At 40.2% G+C, this 19,382-nt stretch overlaps 1 long non-coding RNA gene across 1 annotated transcript; it reads left to right on the forward strand.

The window, feature by feature from the left end:
* Positions 1-15,144: 15,144 nt before the first annotated feature.
* Positions 15,145-18,145, forward strand: LOC110743183. The gene is made up of 2 exons (XR_002521809.2): positions 15,145-15,766; positions 16,422-18,145. It is a non-coding gene; the product is annotated as an uncharacterized LOC110743183 (long non-coding RNA).
* The last annotated feature ends 1,237 nt before the right edge of the window (positions 18,146-19,382 follow it).

Below are 19,382 nucleotides of genomic sequence, written 5' to 3' on the forward strand. Positions count from 1 at the left end.
TTTTTTGCCATATAGTAGAATGTGATTATGGGATTGACATCCCACTGTATTCACATGTCCTGCTCACATTCGAGGAGAGGGTACTGTAAAGGGTATATATGTCAGGGAGCAGGAATCTTGGGGAGCATCTCAGAGTTCTGCCTACCACAATGTGCTGCTTGAAGCAGAAGTAAGCAAGGTGAGGTAGTGTACACACGTGGGGAAATTGTGGCTTTGAGCAAGCACAGTGGCATGCGTAGTGCTTCCAGGGGTGCTTTAGTGGAGTTTTCACTTCTGTTTTCTAGTGCCATGTGAGCCAAAAAGTCAGCAGCAACCGCAGAGGTGTTTTTGGTAGGAAAATTGATGTGGTTGGGCATTTTTCCTGGGTTTTCCTCGGTAGCATTCAAGACTAGTTTTTTGATCTTCAATTAAATGGTATAAATTGGTTATAAAAAATACCCTTCTGCTTAAACTATCTATAGTGAATACGTTTATATGCAATATACATCCCTTATTGCTACAATAAGATCATCAACTGGACCTCTTTTTCTATCTCCAATAAAGTGGGTAATTCTGCATTGTTTCTGTAAATTCATAGAACTTTAGAGCAGGAAGAAAACTTCTGCTTCTAGAAAGAGGTTTTTTGAACTATATTCTATAGAAACTTATAGCTCAAGTTATAATAATAGGCTTTTATTGGGGTGGGGGAGTATTCAGTAGCCATGCTAACTTGGGGTGCATTATACATGCATAGAACTTACAATAATACCCATTAGCATATTAAAGACTCAGAGATCCTACAGAGAAAAAAATAACAAAAAAACCCTAAACTCAACTATCTAGGCTGGGTGCAGTGGCTCATGCCTGTAGTTCCAGCACTTTGGGAGGTCAAGGCGGGTGGGTCACTTGAGGTCAGGAGTTCGAGACCAGCCTGGCCAACATGGTGAAACCCCCTGTCTCTACCAAAAATACAAATTTAGCTGAGCATGGTAGCACATGCCTGTAATCCCAGCTACTCAGGAGGCTAAGGCAGGAGAATCGCTTGAACCTGGGAGGCAGAGGTTGCAGTGAGCCGAGATCATGCCACTGTGCTCCAGTCTGGGTGACAGAGTAAGACTCTATCTTAAAAAAAAAAAAAAAAAAAAATCTATTAGACTCTTCTCATTCCAACCAAGGCTTCCCAAAGTAAAGTGCAGATAACAAAATCTACCGGTTGGTTAGTGGTAAAGTGAAGGCTTTAAACCATGCTAACTAGACTTCCTGACTCCCAGGACCATAAAGCTTGTTTATTACTCCCTACATTTGCCTGAGAAGTAAGCTTCAATGAACACAAACACAGCCTCAGGAGGAAGCACACCATATTGATATAACTAGTTCTGGCAAATCTATCCATGATATATCCATGAGACCTGTCTTATCTCTTTGAGGAACTTGCAATCCCATATATGTTCACCCACACACCACTCAACAGAAGGTAACTGCCCAGAGAGTAGGCCACGGGGGATGTTCTCTTGCCTCAGTTACTCACGAGTGCCCTCCCTAGGTACCAAGGCCAAGGGCCTCCTGACCTCAGGAAAATGGGACTTGTGAATTTAGGCTCAAGGACATTTTGCTAACTGTAGTGCAATTATTTTCCATGTAAACATTGTAGGTTTAGGATTTGATAGAAAATAAATTGCTCTAAAATAAGTCCCAAATTAAAAAAAAAAAAAAAAGTATTAAGGTCACCGTAGAAGGCAATAGAAATGGAGTCCATAATAGAAACCTGATTCCTGAATCAGAATGCTTGTGAGCACACACCCCCTGCATTCCATAATGTAAATCACATCACACACATCTGACCAAGAGAGAAGAGCTTCCAGGAGATGAATATTTTCAGCATGAAAACAAGGAGCCGTTGGTATGATAAGCATAGCTTATGGTCAGGGGGCTGGCTTATACACTTCGGCTTTTGTTGTTCCCCAAGGCCACATGGTTGCATCTTGCAGAGGCCAGGGGTGAACATGGACGTGCCCAAGCAGTTTTAGACCTTGAGGCTCCCCTTTGCTGTTCTTGGAAGGAACTTCAACTGAATGAAGATTCTAGGCTCCACCACATTTTTATTACTGGGAAAACAATTTCCCCTTCAGGGCAGACAGGTACAATCACAAGTTAGACTTCTGCTGGTCTCCTCCCTGCTCTGCAGATTTCTCGTCCTTTCTTTGGGAGATGCATTTCTAAAAGGACTGGTACACTGGTTAGAAACGAAAACGAAAACGAAAAGCCTGCAAACAGTCCTCACGGCAATGTTTTGTAGCCACTCAGACCAGTAAAAGAAATGAAATCTTGGTCAGGCGTGGTGGCCCATGCCTGTTATCTCAACACTTTGAGAGGCCGAGGTGAGCAATTCACCTGAGGATAGGAGTTCGAGACCAGCCTGGCCAACTTGGCGAAATCCCATTTCTACTAAAAATACAAAAATTAGCCTGGTGTAGTGGCTGGCGCCTGCTATCCCAGCTACTCAGGAGGCTGAGGCAGGGAGAATTGCTGGAACCAGGGAGGATTGCGCCACAGCATTCCAGCCTGGGCAACACAGCAAGATTCTTGTCTCAAAAAAAAAAAAAAAAAAAAAAAAAAATGAAATTGTAAACAAACCAGCCACTACGTTAGTCATAAAGGGACTCGAACCACAACACACACCTACTACAATTCTATGGGAAAAGTTTCCACATACGTGCAATTCTCTGAGGTTTGTGGTATTTCCCAGGGCTCCAACTGAGGAGTGACTACAGCCATACCCTATGAAAGGCTCTCAAGCTTTGTGGAGTTGCATTTATTGCTCTTAAATAGTTAGGAAAAGATAATTTAGGGCCGGGCGCGGTGGCTCAAGCCTGTAATCCCAGCACTTTGGGAGGCCGAGACGGGTGGATCACGAGGTCAGGAGATCGAGGCCATCCTGGCTAATACGGTGAAACCCCGTCTCTACTAAAAATACAAAAAACTAGCCGGGCGAGGTGGCGGGCGCCTGTAGTCCCAGCTACTCAGGAGGCTGAGGCAGGAGAATGGCGTAAACCCGGGAGGCGGAGCTTGCAGTGAGCTGAGATCCGGCCACTGCACTCCAGTCTGGGCAACAGAGCGAGACTCCATCTCAAAAAAAAAAAAAAAAAAAAAAAAAAAAAAAGATAATTTAGGAGTTTTGGTAACGGCAGAAAGCAGTTTTGTTTTATTCTTACATGCCTTAGTCTGTTGAACAGACCATTCTCTGGCTTTTTTGTTTCAGCTATTGAGCCTTGACTCAGAGGCTTTCAAAGCTATCAGGCCATTTGAAATTGGTTGTAGGGATACTCTTGAGGACTACAAATAATAATAATAATAATAAAATAAATAAATAAATAAATCTTGCTTTTTTGAAAACTTGGTAATGTAAGCCTCCAAGAAATGGGAACTATTTCAGCTTTTAACTATTCTGTGATATGTTTAGAGAGGAACAAAATAATTGGTAAAATACTTTCCAAGCCCTAAATATTGGCTTGTTATTTATCAAAACATAAAATCAGATTGTAAATGATATTTTCCTTTATTATTAATCCTCAAAACTCGGCCGAAACTATATTTAGTCTGTAATTGATGAAATGCTATGAATATTTAAAGCACAAAGGTTTAAAACATAGTCAATTTTGCTTTGTTAGATTGTATACAACCAGTAGACACACACTAGATTTGTAGACACATATTTTTCTGTTTAGGTGGTATGTCTGATATATACATCAGAAAAGCCCAGAAAACTGAAAGTGTAAGTCGCCCACTGCCTGTAAAATGCTTCTTTTTTCAGTATTAGACAAAAATTCACCAGCAAGTGTCTGGTACCTACTCCTCATTCTAGTAAGACATGAGGCTCCACTAGTTACAATATTCTTTTTTTCTTTTTTTGAGACGGAGTCTGGCTCTGTCGCCCAGGCTGGAGTGCAGTGGCGAGATCTTGGCTCACTGCAAGCTCCGCCTCCCGGGTTCACGCCATTCTCCTGCCTCAGCCTCTCGAGTAGCTGGGACTACAGGCACCCGCCACCATGACCGGCTAATTTTTTGTATTTTTAGTAGAGACGGAGTTTCACCATGTTAGCCAGGATGGTCTCGATCTCCTGACATCGTGATCTGCCTGCCTCAGCCCCCCAAAGTGCTGGGATTACAGGCGTGAGTCACCACGTGGGGCCTTACAATATTCTTTATTAGAAGAAATGTGAGTTTATGTTTCCCTGGGAATTATTTATGCTAAATTTATTTTTAAAAATGATTTTTTTTTTCAAGAGTAATGTTTCCAGACTTGGGGTAGTATAGGATGAGTACATTTCCACTCCTTCTCTTTCTTTCATCTAATGGCCTAAATTAATTTCAATCTACCAAAACCAAAATGAAGTTACTTCCTTTAAAATCCTGATTCATAATGATCTAAAGAATGAAAGAAAGATGTGTTGGGGGTTCCCAGAAGAATGTCCGGGTATTTTCCGAGTTATTACTGCATACCAGGGTCTCCAGTTCAAATTCTGGGAAGGAAAGAAGAGGTGTTGATGGTGTGGATAAAGGTCCTCAATTATTTTTCCCCTTTCGTCAGTCTGTAACTTTAAATGTCTTCCTGGACCAAAGCAGGAATGGGTGCTTAGGATTTCAAATGAGCACTCAAACACTTTTATCTGGCCCAGTAATGGACATGTTTGTGATAAGTGAATGAGGAGAGCTGATAGCTCCATTTCAAAGGAGCCGGCAGAAGGCCAAGAGAGTCAGCTCTTAGGAACTTCGAGGGAAATACTCATAAAGCTTGCTGATAGCCCTCCATGGTTGCCTTGAGCCTGGACTTCGAACTCTTCACTGCTGTTCTAACAGGTAAAGCCCCAGATGCAAATATTTGGTTTGACTCTTTCTTACTGTAAACACTGCAGCCCTCAGGATGATGTGATCTATAGAATTTGCAGCTGTTTGCACAGACGTTATCAAAACAATTTCAAATTCTACTTTCTTGTTATTTTTCAAGAATTACTAGCTTAGCTGGTATTTTGGGGAAGAGTTTTGGTAAGGATAGGTGAATAAGGAGGTTAGGGAAGGAAAAATGACAACAATACGTGGGGATCCCAGGACTCTGTATACACATTCAGAAACAAGGTCAAAGAGAGCGTGGAGCAATCATCCAATAAATCCAAATTCCATATCAGCCCAGGAAAGGTAAATATTAATGAGCTCAAGGTGGGAACATCAAAGCTCACCTCCATCCAACTCAGGTTGTTCCTCTTCTTTGCTTTTTGTCAATGGCCGTGCGTTATGTTTCTTGACCACCTTCCTTGTTGCCTTTTACTGTATCCTATCTTGTATTTGCCGGTTTCCTTTTTTTAAGTAGACCTTTTCCCCCCTTTTCAATGTAAATCTTTCCTCCCCCTATGGATTTTCAGCATCTTCAGGGCGGTCCCATTTGGTGTGAGAGCAGAGTTCGGCAAGTGGAAAGGATGAACTGTAGAATCAGCCCAGCTGCTTTCAAATTCTGGGTCTTTCACTTACTAGCTATGAGAATGTTGGAAAGTTAATTAACTTCTCTGAGTCTCTGTTTATCGCTCAGAGATAGTCATACCTACTTTGCAGTTTTGTTTTAGACATTAAATGAGTGCATATGAGGCTCACAGCTCAGATCCAGTTCCTTAAATACATTTCTTTCCTTTCTTTTATTTATTTGATATCCCCTTACCCCAGAACCCTCTGCTCCCACTTAGTATACATACTTAGTTAATTATAAATCTATATACTTTTACGAGTAGATTAGAAGGTTTAGAAATGATGTGATATCAGCTTGCATCCTTTTGGAGAGACTCAGTGCTTAAAAAGCCCCAGCCATCTTCCCCGGATCAAGAAGTTGTGATTTCTTGCTGACTGTTTCTCAAGATATTTCCTTTAGCTCCCCCAACTGTTGTTTGTTGTTGTTGTTGTGGTTTTGTTTTTGTTTTTGTTTTTTGAGACGGAATCTCGCCCTGTGGCCTAGGCTGGAGTGCAAAGGTGTGATCTCAGCTTACTGCAACCTCTGCCTCCTGGGTTCAAGTGATTCTGCTGCCTCAGTCTCCTGAGTAGCTGGGCTTACAGGTGTCTGCCACCACATCCAGCTAATTTTTTGTATCTTTAGTAGAGACAGGGTTTCACCATGTTGGCCAGGCTGGTCTCGAACTCCTGACAACGTGATCTGTCCGCCTCTGCCTCTCAAAGTGCTGAGATTACAGGCGTGAGCCACTGCGCCCAGCCTTAGCTCCCCTCTTTATGGGTATGTTTACATCTAGAAATAGGTTTGTTGAGAGACAATAGTAAAGTGAGGAGTGGAGAAAGAAGACAAAGAGGAAAAAGCCTGGCAAAATACCAATGAAAATAGAAAGCAAAGTCCTAAAAAGCACACCAAATGGAATACACTTAAAATAACACAATTTCATTTAGCGATGTGATTCTCATAGCATAGAACCCAGGTCGAAAACTTGGGCAAACATTGTCAAGTCTAGTGTGCACTTGGGAATTGAAGAATATCTGCAGAGGTAGATTCTCAGTGATCAGAAAGCTAAGGGATAGGCCAGAAAGTTTAATAAATATTCTTAATTAGTCCTGTGAACTAAAAATATGTACCCACATGACTGAGTCAGGAGTGTAAAGGACTTGTTGGAACAGAAGTTAATAAGCAGCATGGAGAAGCAATGTTTTTGAGTTAATGACTGAAATCTAGAGATAGAGTCTTATTTAGAAGATTTGTATATAATATGTGTTTCTATTCTATATATTTTAATAATGCTATGTGTGTATATAGGTACTGTAATCCTCTTTGTATCAGCTCTATATGTTACTCAGTTTTTATTTTCTTTCAAAGATATTTTTTCCAATTAAAACACCACAAATAGCCTTTCTTTTTTTTTTAGATGGAGGCTCACTCTTGTCACCCAGACTGGAGTGCAGTGGTGCAATCTTGGCGCACTGCAACCTCCGCCTCCCGGGTTCAAGCGATTTTCCTGCCCCAGTCTTCTGAGTAGCTGGGATTACAGGTGCCCGCCACCATGCCCCGCTAATTTTTTGTATATTTAGTAGAGATGGGTTTCACCATGTTAATCAGTATGGTCTCAAACTCTTGACCTCAGGTGATCCACCTGCCTTGGCCTCCCAAAGTGCTGGGATTACAGGTGTGAGCCACCGCACCTGGCCCCTTTTTTTTATTTTTAATTTTTTTTAGAGATGGGGTCTTACTTTGTTGCCCAGGCTGGAATGCTGCAGTGGTGTGGTCATAGCTCACTGCAACCTCCAATTCCTGGACTCAAGGGATCCTCCCACCTCAGCCTCCTGAGTAGCTAGAACTACAGTTGCATGCCACCACCCCCAGCTAATTTTTAAATTGTTTCGTAGAGATGGGTTCTTGTTAGATTACCCAGACTAGTCTTGAACTCATGACCTCAAGTGATCCTCCTCCCTCGCCCTCCCAAAGCACTGCAATTACAGACATGAGCCACTCTGCCCAGCCCATAAACATCTTTTCATTAAAATGAAAAAAAACTTCAATAGTTAATTTTCCTAAAAATTTGGGAAAAAACATTGGAAATATATCCAACCTGTTCACTGAAAACTCCTGAGGACTGAATGAATACACTGCCCATTAGACCATTTTCTCTTCTCTTGTTCCCACTGGTCCTTGCTTACTAACCCTGTTAATTTTAAGTGTTGGGAATATAGAGTCGGAGATGGAAGGAAGGAGTATCAAGATCCTTAAAAAAGAAGAAAAGACATAGGCCCATCAAACATGGTAACAGCCAGGTGCCTATTACTATGGACTTTTGTCCCCAGAAATGGTTGCTAAGCTGCATTTCCAAGGAAGTCACGAGGTATTTTGGCTCACGTTAATCTGGCCAAGGAATCAAGTGCTAGTTGCTCAGGTAGGAGACCAGACAGACACCTCAGAGACTTCTACTGGGATCTGCTTCTCAAGGATACTGCTTGTCAAATAACCAGCATGAATATTTCCCTCAGTGAAACCCTTCCTAACTATTCCACAATTTGGCATTTCCTCTTCTGTGATTATGTGCTAATCCTAACTTTTTTGTTAGGATTATGTGCTTCCCAAGCAATTTGTATATTTGTCCATTGAAACACTTACTATATTGCGGTGATTACCTGTATAATGTCAGCTCCCTACAACACGATACCTGGCTCATATTGGGAATTGACTAGATGAGTAAATAATCTAAAGAAAATACCTTTTTGAGTAGCCAACTTTGATTACTCTAGGATGTAAAAGATCTCCCAGTCAGCCTAGGCTATCAATAGAAACTGGATGCCTGTTGTTTGCTCTTTAGAGCAAGTCTATTAAGTGCTCCCATTGTCGTTTGCTTCTGCTTTTTATGATTTGCCATTTTATCAAGGTGCTCTTGACCTGGAATTTCTCTAAAATATATTTCATTAATGTGAGAAGAAATGAGATCATTGCCTACGAGGTCCTGAATTTTTAGGATAAATTTATGAAATGTAAATTCTGTACAATAAATTTATATTAGAGGTAATATTTTGATACTTATGTCCCTAATAGTAGTGGGAAAAGTATTTTTCAATAGTCTTTTAAGGCTGTTTAGATATTGATGGAACATAAGAAGAAGAAAATGCCACGCTAAATGCTTAGTAATTGAGTATGCATTCTACTTGTGTCCTAACTTAGACCATGCTATGGAACAAAATAGACAACTATTCTGTATTATTTAAATTTGCTTCCTATTTTAGTGTTTAAAGAATAACTTTACATATGCATTTTTTTTTTTTTTTTTGAAATGGAGCCTTGTTCTGTCACCCAGGCTGGAGTGCAGTGGTGCAATCTTGGCTCAATGCAATTTCTGCCCCCCAGATTCAAGTGATTCTCATGCCACAGCCTCCCGAGTAGCTGGGATTACAGGCATGCACCACCACACCCAGCTAATTTTTGTGTTTTTAGTAGAGACAGGGTTTTACATGTTAGCCAGGTTGGTCTTGAACTCTTGACCTCAGGTGATCTGCCTGCCTCGGCCTCCTAAAGTGGTGGGATTACAGGCATGAGCCACCACACCCGGCCTTAAACATTTTTTGTTATTAAAAAAATTCAACCATCTTTATGTATTACTTCCTTTTTTTTGAACTATAATATATATAGTAAAAATTATACAATTTATGTCTTAATTATATTTTTTATATTATATTTCAAAAATTTTATCCTAACTTCTAAATAATATCCTAAGCTCTTTGAAGAAAGGAATAAAATTGTACCTCTTTTGAATCCTATACTTTTCCTAGGACTTAATAAGTACTGTTTGACTGATAAGCAATGGCTTCCATTTACTGAGTCCCATGCTCTACACTGTGTGTGTATGTTAGAGTGTATGTATTATATGTATCATATGCAACTCTCTATATATGTGTGTGTGTATGTATGTGTATATAGTTGGTATATGTATGGTATCATTTAATCCCCATGACCACCTGATGAGAATATATTCTGTCTTCATTTTACAGGTCAGGAAAACAAGGCTTCTAGAGGAAATATAGCTCAGATAATCTATTTAAGAAGCAGCATTTGAACTCATGTCTATTTTGGGTCCAAAGTGTTAATTTTTCAGCCAGTACACAATCTCGTAGTCCTCTCATTTCTTTCTTCTTTCTTAAGAATTAATTAGTTGCTGACTCTTTGGGGAAGGTAGAAAAGTTTAAAATGGCATATAACATTTTGACCTGGTGTGTTCTGGAAATTAAGACTGAAATGTGTCCCTTTAGAGGAGAACTGACATCTGTTTAATGGCTTCAGGAGAAAAGAGGTAGATCTTGTTATATTCCTATCTCTATTTCTGTGCAGCTGAAATTGATCAGGACAAGTTCAAAAAATATATTTATCTTGCAGGAAAGCAAATAGAAGGGATGGATCTAGAGATTCACATTGATGGATAGCCATGGGCCCTGTTCCTGAGCCTGCTCTCCTTATGGGCATTGGGAGTATTTGAAAATAGCTCTTGTATCTGGATTAATCTGTAGTGATACTACCCCAGCCTGGTTCTGCAGGGAGGTGACCATGCAAGCACTCCCTACCATCAGGAAATTTATTTTGATTATGTCATGAAAATGAATGCCAACAGTTGTCTTTTGTGTTTTTATTAGGAGCTCTGCCTAGGCGCAGACTCTGAATAATAAGTGAATATTAAATAATATGCTTAACAAACTTTTGAATATTTAAGCACTTAAAAATCAGTGGCCAGACATTAAGAATCAGTAGTTGCCTGTCCAGGTTATAACATGGGCTAAAACAGAAGAGAAAAAAAATAATTCTAAGCTGCTTTTATAGTAATTTGGGAAATAAAATTAAAAAGTCTAAAGCTGGGTGCAATGGCACACCTGTAATCCCAGCTATTCTTGAGGCAGAGGCGGGAAGATCCCTTGGCCCTAGGAGTTTAAGACCAGCCTGGACCTGGGCAACATAGTAAGAACCTGTCTCGGCATGAGTGTGGTGGCTCGCGCTTGTAATCCTGGCACTTTGGGAGGCCAAGGTGGGTGGATCAGTTGAGGTCAGGAGTTTGAGACCAGCCTGGCCAATATAGTGAAACTCTGTCTTTACTGAAAATACAAAAATTAACTCGGTGTGATGGCAGGCACCTGTAGTCCTAGCCACTTGGGAGGCTGAGGCAGGAGAATCTCTTGAACCTGGGAGGCGGAGGTTACAGTGAGCTGAGATTGCGCCACTGCACTCCAGTCTGGGCAACGAGAGAGACTCTGTCTCGGAAAAAAAAAAAAAAAAAACCCGTCAAAAAAAAAAAAAAAAAAGAAAGCGAGAGCGAGAGCCAGAAAGAGAGAGAGAGAGAGACAGACAGACAGACAAGAAAAAACGTCTATACCCAAGGTTCATGTTTGTTTTTTTTCCTGTGTCTTTTTATCTTTAATCTAACAAATGACTAAATAGGTTTGTCTAGAGGCAATGACAAGATGGGGAGTAAGAAAGAAGCGTAGAAAAGCTGGTATGTAATCAACTAAAGGGAAAACAAAAAGGAAAGTATAATAAACAAGCTGAACTACACACATGTAGAGCAATAAAACTGCATTGAAGTTATGTTAATATTGAAAGAACCAATGAAATCAAAATTGTAGATGAAACGTGTTTGCTTAAGTCTGGAAGCTAATGTAGCATTAATTAAGATGCAAATAATCTGACATGCTTTCTGAACTCTAGCAAAACTCTTCCATTTTTATTTATTTAGTTTTTGAGACAGGATCTCTCTGTATTGCCCAGGCTGGAGTGTAGTGGGGTGATCATAGCTCACTGCAGCCTTGAACTTCTGGGTTCAAGCTATCCTTCCACCTCAGCCTCCCATGTAGCTGGGATGACAGGCACGCACCATCACAGCTGGTTAATGTTTAAACTGTTTTGTAGAGACATAGTCTTGTTATCTTTCCGTGTTGCCCAGACTGGTGTCAAACTCCTGGCTTCAAGTGATCTTCTCACATTGGCCTCCCGAAGTGCTGGGATTATAAGTGTGAGCCACTCTGCCCAGTCAGATCTGTTAATTTTGTATCCATTTTAGATCCAGTTTAGTTTAATAAACATTAGTTGAGCTCCTGCTGTTTTCCAGACATGGCCAGAGGCTAATGACCTCATGTAAGCTGTGGAAGAATTCCAGTGTAACTGGGGAGATACTAAGAAAGCAGGTCCTTTCAATGTAATAAAACAGGATGCAATAAGATAAAATGTTGTTACAGAAATGATTTCTAATTAAAAAAAAAAAAACTTGTTTCAAACCAATTAAAACTATGTAAATGGCCAGATGTAGGATGAGCTAGGATTCTGGAAACAGATAAATATAGTTCTGAGTCCTGCCTCTGCCTTTGTGTGACTGAGCAAATTACTTTATTTGTAAAAGACTCATGTATAAAATACAGGCTTTAAAAATACATACATCATACAGTTATTTGGAAACTCAGCCACTATTACATGTTAATTATTACAGTTATTAGTTATTGAACTAGTAGTATTTTACCATGATTACACAAAGCCATGGAAAATAATTACATCCAGGAAGTTCATAGAATGCCTTGACTTTATATACCGTGGTTTTATCAAATATATATTTAGTCTTCCAAAATATACAAATGTTTGGCCTTTGCAGGAAAAAAAGCTTGTGTTTTTCTTTTTCCACTCAGATGTTTTGACATCATATAGACTCTAATGTTTATGTTTTGTTGTCAAGATGCAATTAGAACCTTCCAAATTACCATCTGCGGTGTTCAAAGTTATTTATGCTCACATTAGGTTTGACACCACACGTTTATTAGTCACTTCAGCGCTGTTACGATTTTTGTATCATACAACATTTGATGCCAAAGCCTTTATAGCAGATGTGTTCAATAAGAAAAAACTTTTCAAGAAATTTTCATCTATATTAGTTATCTCCCATAAATGTACTTCTTCTTGGTACACTTAATCTCTGTCTCCTTCAGCGTCTACCATCAAAACACCTCTGGCAAGGTCATCTCTCCTGCCCTGGAGACATTGCCCTACCCTGCTGATTCTGTAAGGAATTTGGTGTTACAGTGTCTGGCCCTGTCCTCAGGCTCGCTGGTCACCTCTTCTCTCCGACTTTGGACCTGTCTTAGCATTCCTTAAATCCATCCAGGTATGGCTGGCTCTTCCTTGGTCCCAGCTGACTCAGTCCCAAGATTCTTCCCCAACATTGCCTCTGGCTTCAGAACCAGCATCTTTGCTCTTACTTTTTTCACTCCTAACCAGGCATTCTTCTTGCATCAGTCTTTGTGTCCAAGAATTTCTCATTTAGTGTTCATTCTCATGTTCTATGGGAAATACACCCGTATCTTCCAAACTTGTTAACTCCATTTGGTTCTCTCCAATTTTGTAAAGACTCATTTTGTCTGAGAAAACCCTAAAGCCTCCCTTGTCCCTTAGATATGATTCATCAATGGAATCTCCCTGCTTTTCCTGGTTGAAGTGCTACAGTCTAATGTAACCCCACTGGGAATTTTCATAACTTCTTGTCAACTCTGAGGTTTACAAAATTGTTGAGCTCACTTCCTCATTTCAGTGATTGTGGAACTAACCCAACATAGAACCAAAATTTAGGGTGGCTGTCATTAGAATGATTTCTAAACAAAAGTGTGAATGATGTTGCTTGCCTGTCAGAAAATTTATTCACCACTTCCCCCTACCCCAGCATTACCCCTTTAGAAATCAATAGGCTTTCCAAACAGGTTCTCCCTTTCGTCCTTCCTTCTCTGCCACACCCCCATCACCAACATTTCAGATCCTCTTAGCACATTTATTAGTCCATGAAGCGTCTTCCTGAAGGTCACACTAAGTGTTAACAGTGATTTAGTGAGTTTCCCCAACCCACTTGTAGTCTTTAGAAAAGCAAACAAATACACTTTTAAATGGGAAGTGAATTGAGTGGGGAGTGTTCGCCCTTCAAGTAGGGGAATTTTGTGATTTTGGGCATGTAGGTGGAGAGTGAGTGTGAGAGGTTTAGTGCTTTCCTGTACCCATCTAACACCGGGACCCAGGCCCATATTTGTTTGACTGATTGTGCCAGACGTTTTATGTGTTCTTCCAACAGTACCAGTACTGAGTAATAGTACTCAAGTTTATCCAGAAACTCGAGTTTTTACCATGTCCAAGTAAAAGAACTATCATCTCTGTTCAACCTTGTCTCTCTTCTGTGGAATCTTCCCCACGTTGCATAACTGTCTTGGAGGGAGACGTGTTCTCTCCCCTTTTATATAACCTTGTTCTCTTCTAGAGAAACGGCTCTGTGTTAAAGACACTTGAGGGAAAATGACATTACTGAGGAGACGATATTTTGTTGTCCCTTCAAAGCCAATGGGCAGTGATTCAAAAGCATTTAGGGAAATAGAAGTAACTCTTTGTAAGCTAACCAAACAGTGGCCTGAACTCTTTTACCTTATGACTTCTTATGAGTGCTTAGTTTAGTCGCCTGAAGATCAATCTTGAAATTAACAGGCTATTTGGGATTATAACGAGATTATTTAGAGACTGAAACATTGCAGAGTTCCTTTAGTAGATGACTTCTATCATGCCAAGTAACTAAAAGGTCAGTGGTCCGAAAGTGGGGTGCACATGATCTATTGAGGTACAGGAAAAGGGAATAATAAAAATATATAAATGTATCATTATTAATAAATGCCATCTTTAAAAAGATGTATTTTTATGAATGATTTATATTATTCACAATATATTAATAACAATTATGTCATTCATAAATAAAAACAGACATATGGTGGTACATGCTCAAATTTTACTTAAACTAGTAAGAAGGAGGGATCAAATACAGTGAAAATCTACTGATTAGGGAACACTTTGGCTGTAATACCCTCTTCCCTCTAATGTATGCATTATAATAAAGACAGGTTCTAATATCTCCTCCTAACACTGGGAGGAATTTTAAACATTCTCCCTTCTATACCATCAGAACAATGTAGTTTTACTTTCACTACCTTTAAAAACATTAAGGAAAGTAGAGAACAATATTCAGATTAGTTATAAGGTCAATTTTCCTATCTCCTTCTATAAGTTTCTAGGATTTTGTATATTTGGTGTGTAATATATTAAATATGTTGTATTTTTCTATGCTTTTAATCACAAAAAGATCCTTGCTTAAAACAAACATTTTCTGAAGACATCAAAGGTCATGTAGAAAAACATAATATAAAAAGTATTTGCAAGTTGGGCGTGGTAGCTCCCCACCCACCTACAGTTGGCTCCTTTGTCTGTAATCCTAGCACTTTGGGAGGCAGAGGTGGAAGGATCGCTGCTCCTCACCCACCTACAGGTGTCTCCCATGCTTGTAATCTCAGCATTTTGGGAGGCAGAGGTGGGAGGATCACTTGAGCCCAGGAGTTCGAGACCAGCCTGAGTAACTTAGCGAGACCCTGACTCTACAAATAATTGAAAAAATTAGCTGGGCATGGCGGCCCATGCCTGTAGTCCTAGCTATTTGGTCTTGAACTCCTGGCTTCAAGCAGTCCTCCCACCTCAGACTCCGAAAGTGCTGGGATTACAGGCATGAGCCACCACACCTGGCCTATCCTACCTATTTAGGAGGCCAAGGTGGGAGGATTGCTTGAGCCTGAAAGGTCGAGGCTGCAGTGAGCCATTATTGTGCCACTGCACTCTAGCCTGCATGGCAGAGCAAGATCTTATCTCAAAAAGAAAAAAAAAAAAATTACAGTTGTGTGCCATAGCTTATTAGCAACAGAAGAGAAATTATAGCACGCTATTGCTGATACCACAAGGGAACACATAGTTGTGGTATCTGTCTTTCATGTGTTTTTATTTTAGGAAATGAATGCTGATGTTAGGCAACTTAACCCCTTCCTTGTGACTTTTGCTCCTGTTTGCAAGCTGGGTATCTCTTACACAGGCATTAACAAGTAGGCTGACTGTCGGGACAAGCCCAGAGATAGCATTGTTTGTATTTGCTGATAAATGACTCTGGGACTGTGAAGACTCAGAACCAAGGAGTGACTCAGAAAGTCAGGGGCCCATGTCATTCTGCTCTGGGCTCAGACGTGCAGTGCAGCAGCACCAGGACTTGACAGCCCTACGGCTCGATCAGCTTTCTGTTTTCATTGCTTTATGATGCCATGAGTGGAACTATTGGCAAATCAGAGTTCACACCCCAGCTTTTCAGTCTTTCCCCTAATTCTTGCTCTATCAGAGGTCGAGGACAACAGTATAATGATTCATAGGCCCTACTTCCTGGCAAGTAATCATTTTCCCACGGTGAGTAATGATTTTTACTGAGAGGGGTAAAGAATGGTGATTTGCTTTTTTCTGTGTGGCCTTTCTGCTGACAGAGGGTTGGCTAGGAATGCCTTTTTTTCCTTTTGTAAGGTCATCTAGAAAATGTTTTAAAGCATTTTAATGTTTTAAACGTAAGCTCTTTAAATATATAAATTATTCGTAGAGAACTGGAATAATCCCCTCATATACTTTGTTAAAAAACAAAGACAGTTTTGAAATTTCCTTTTTTATGTTGGCATGTGAGGACTCAGTGTGCCTCATAGAAGTCAAGAGCTGTAGAGGCCCACTACAACCCCACTTTTTAGATGGGAACACAGAGACCCAGAGAAGTTAATTGAGTTGTTCCTTTCCACAGAACTGGTTAGTGACAGAGACAGATTGAGGCTTAAATGAGCTCATCATAGGCTATGATTTTATCTAACATTAGGTTTACTTGTACCATGTCATAAGGGGAAATCTAGGTTTAAAGAAGTCTGTGACTTTCACAGTGAACCACATAAATTAATGACAGAAAGGTCAAGGCAGAAGCATGGTAATTGGTATCGGATGGACCTTGGCTTGAATCGTGGCCCTGGAACTGCATGATGTTGGCTAATTTACTTAATTTATCTGAGTATGTTTTCTCACTTTACAGATGAGAATGGGGATAATAATGTCAATTTCATATCATCTGATGTAAGAATAAGAGATAAGGCATGCAAGGCTCCTGACACATGGTAGGCTTTCGATAAACAGAAGCTCTAATTATTTTTTAAAACTAAGCAACACCTGTCCTTGCTCTCTGGGGTTCCTTTTCAAAGCAGCCCTAGTTATACTTCACACTATCTTAGAACTTTGCTTTGTCAGACTCAACAGCTAGTTTTCTCAAGCCACTACTGAAATTTTTCCCTTAGTACTTTGCGTCTGAGTTGTCTCATTTCCTGGAAGCCCTGTCACAGGCCAGTACGCTGTTACAGAACATGATCTGAAACCTCACTGGCAAGGGAAGTTCCCTTCAAATGAGGCATTTTTTTCCCTTCTGGAGTTTCACACTTCTCTTTCAGATCATGCAGGCAACCCCTCAACCCGAGGACACAGATGAAGGTCCTGCCCCGACAGTCCTGAGGACAGTGTGGGTGTAGTGGGGAGGCTGAGGGTCTGGGCACATTTGCCCCATATGTCGTCACTCCCACCATTTCTGCCTCTGTACCTCCACGTCCTTTCAGCTGCCCCATAAATGGCCTTTTTTTTTTTTTTTTTCCTCTTCCCTTTGGTCTCCCCCTCCCACCTCATCAGGACCAACTCTTGAAACATCCATTGGAAATTTAGAGGAGTCTGTGATATGTGAGGGATTATTGGAGCTTTGCATTTCTGTGTGTTCTCACTTCCTTTAGAGCTCGCAGGGATTTCCTAAGCAGCCTCTTCGGTGCCCAGTGGCCAACACTGCCTCCCTCCCCCTGTGATGGGGAATTGCCATCTAGGTGCAGGTGGTTCTTCTTTTACTTCTTCTTTTCTAAAAAACACAGTTGCAAAAATATGCACCTTATGTTCAGGTCTAGCAACGAAAAAAGTTGCTCTAGTGATTTTTGTAGTGTTTTTTCTGTAACTGAAATGCTATTTACATATCATGATAAAATATAGTCCATTTCATTAAATAGGCTCCTTCCTTTAATCCAAATATGTGTGTGTGTGTGTGTGTGTGTGTGTGTGTGTAGTTTAGTGCCATACTCTCTAGATGTTTTGTCACCAGGGAATTTCCCACTTCAGTATACATTGTAACATAAGTGAACAATCTGCAATATATATTTTTTGAGACAGAGTCTTACTATGCTGCCTAGGCTGCAATATTTTTTAAACATTAATATTTAAATAGAGATTTGTACTAAGTGTTTTGAAAATCCTTTAAATCACATTAAATATCATAAATGAGATTTTTCATGAGAAAATATAGCCTCAATCCCATCCTTTTATTTTAATGATTGGTTTTGCTTTCATATAATAACTTTCATTTTTTATTCTTGTATTATAATTTCATTAGGGTGGGGTTTAAAATTTGTGCTATCAAAGTGAAACTAGCTATTGCCTCACATTTACTGCTTTTCTGATTTTGTGTGCACTGTCCTCTGTAAACTATAATGGACCAAGTAACTATGAAACCAACATCTTCTTCCCTATAGATTGGTCCCCTGGGAAGCCCCTGGATCAAGCTCCAATTCTGGCAGTTTCAAGAACAATAGAAAAAGTTCCAGCATGGCTTATTTTATTCATTCCACAAATATGTATTCAGAGTGTACCAAATATTGAATGCTACTATGTTGATTGGGGACACAGGATGTATAATCATTACAACATATTAAAGATGGAGGGAAAACACATGGAGGAAACTATTTTGGTGCTTTTGTGATTCTGTAAGTGGCTCAGAATCAATTAGAGGAAAACATGGTCTCTGTTTTTGGGTTCTGCAAGGTTGGAAGAAGTGGATGTGGAAATAAAGTAAAATGAGGAGGCATGGTAAACTGTGGCCTGGTGGTGGGGTGGAGTTTGTATTTCAGGATACATAAAGTAATGAGCCTTATGATTGGCTGGATTGGATAGCTTAGTATCTGGGACAATAAACTAGGAGTTTTGCTTACTTGTTGGTGAGTGGGGGAGGTAGGTAGGGGAGATTTAAACTGAATTAGCAGGATTGATTCTCACTGAAAAGGAGACAAAGACAATTCTAACAGATTTCAGGAAAACAGAACTTTATTGCTTATGTAACCAAAAAGTCCCAGGCTGGAATTGACCTCAATTTTGGCTGAAATTAAGTCTTCCAACAAAAGTTCTATAAGTTTGCCTTTCTTCGGCTTTCAACTTAGCTTTCTTCCTTATTCTATTTTAGGCAGGCTTCCTCATATGATGGCAAAGATGGCTATAAACATTTATGGCTTAAATTCTACAAGTTTTGAAGCTTTGTTGGGAAGTATATGTCTTTTTTTGCTTTGTTTGGCCCAGCTTGGCTAGTCTCAATCCATACGGTTTGGATGAGGGCTAATCCTGGAGGCAGGTGGTGGGATTGGCCCTTATACAAACCATATCGATTGAGAATGGCAAATGGGACATTTCCAAGGGGAAGGAATGTGTTGTGTTATCAGGAGAGGCACACTGGGTAGGTGAAAACCAAGAATGACCACAATACAGATCTCTTTGAGGATCCGTTGAAGAAATGGACCTTCTCTCTTTAGAAAAGTGCTCTTGGCTGGATGTGGGGCTCATGCCTGTGATCCTAGCACATTGGGAGGCCAAGGCAGGAGGATCACTTGAGCCCAGGAGCTTGGGACAATCCTGGGCAATATAGCAAAACCTGACCTTTATTGAAAAGATTAAAAAAAAAAATAGCCAGGGGTGGTGGCACACTCCTACAGTCCTGGCTACTCAGGAGACTAAGACAGGAGCATCACTTGAGCCCAGGAGTTCAAGGATGTGGTGAGCTATAATTGTGCTACTGCATTCCTATCTGGCCAATAGAGTGAGACCTTGTCTCAAAAAATAATAATTATTATAAAATAAAACATAAAGCACATATAAACATAACATTATTCTGCTCACAATTTCAGAAGTTCACAGACCTTCTGAA

Source organism: Papio anubis, chromosome 6 (genome assembly GCF_008728515.1).
Source record: "Papio anubis isolate 15944 chromosome 6, Panubis1.0, whole genome shotgun sequence".
NCBI classification, from domain to species: domain Eukaryota; kingdom Metazoa; phylum Chordata; class Mammalia; order Primates; family Cercopithecidae; genus Papio; species Papio anubis.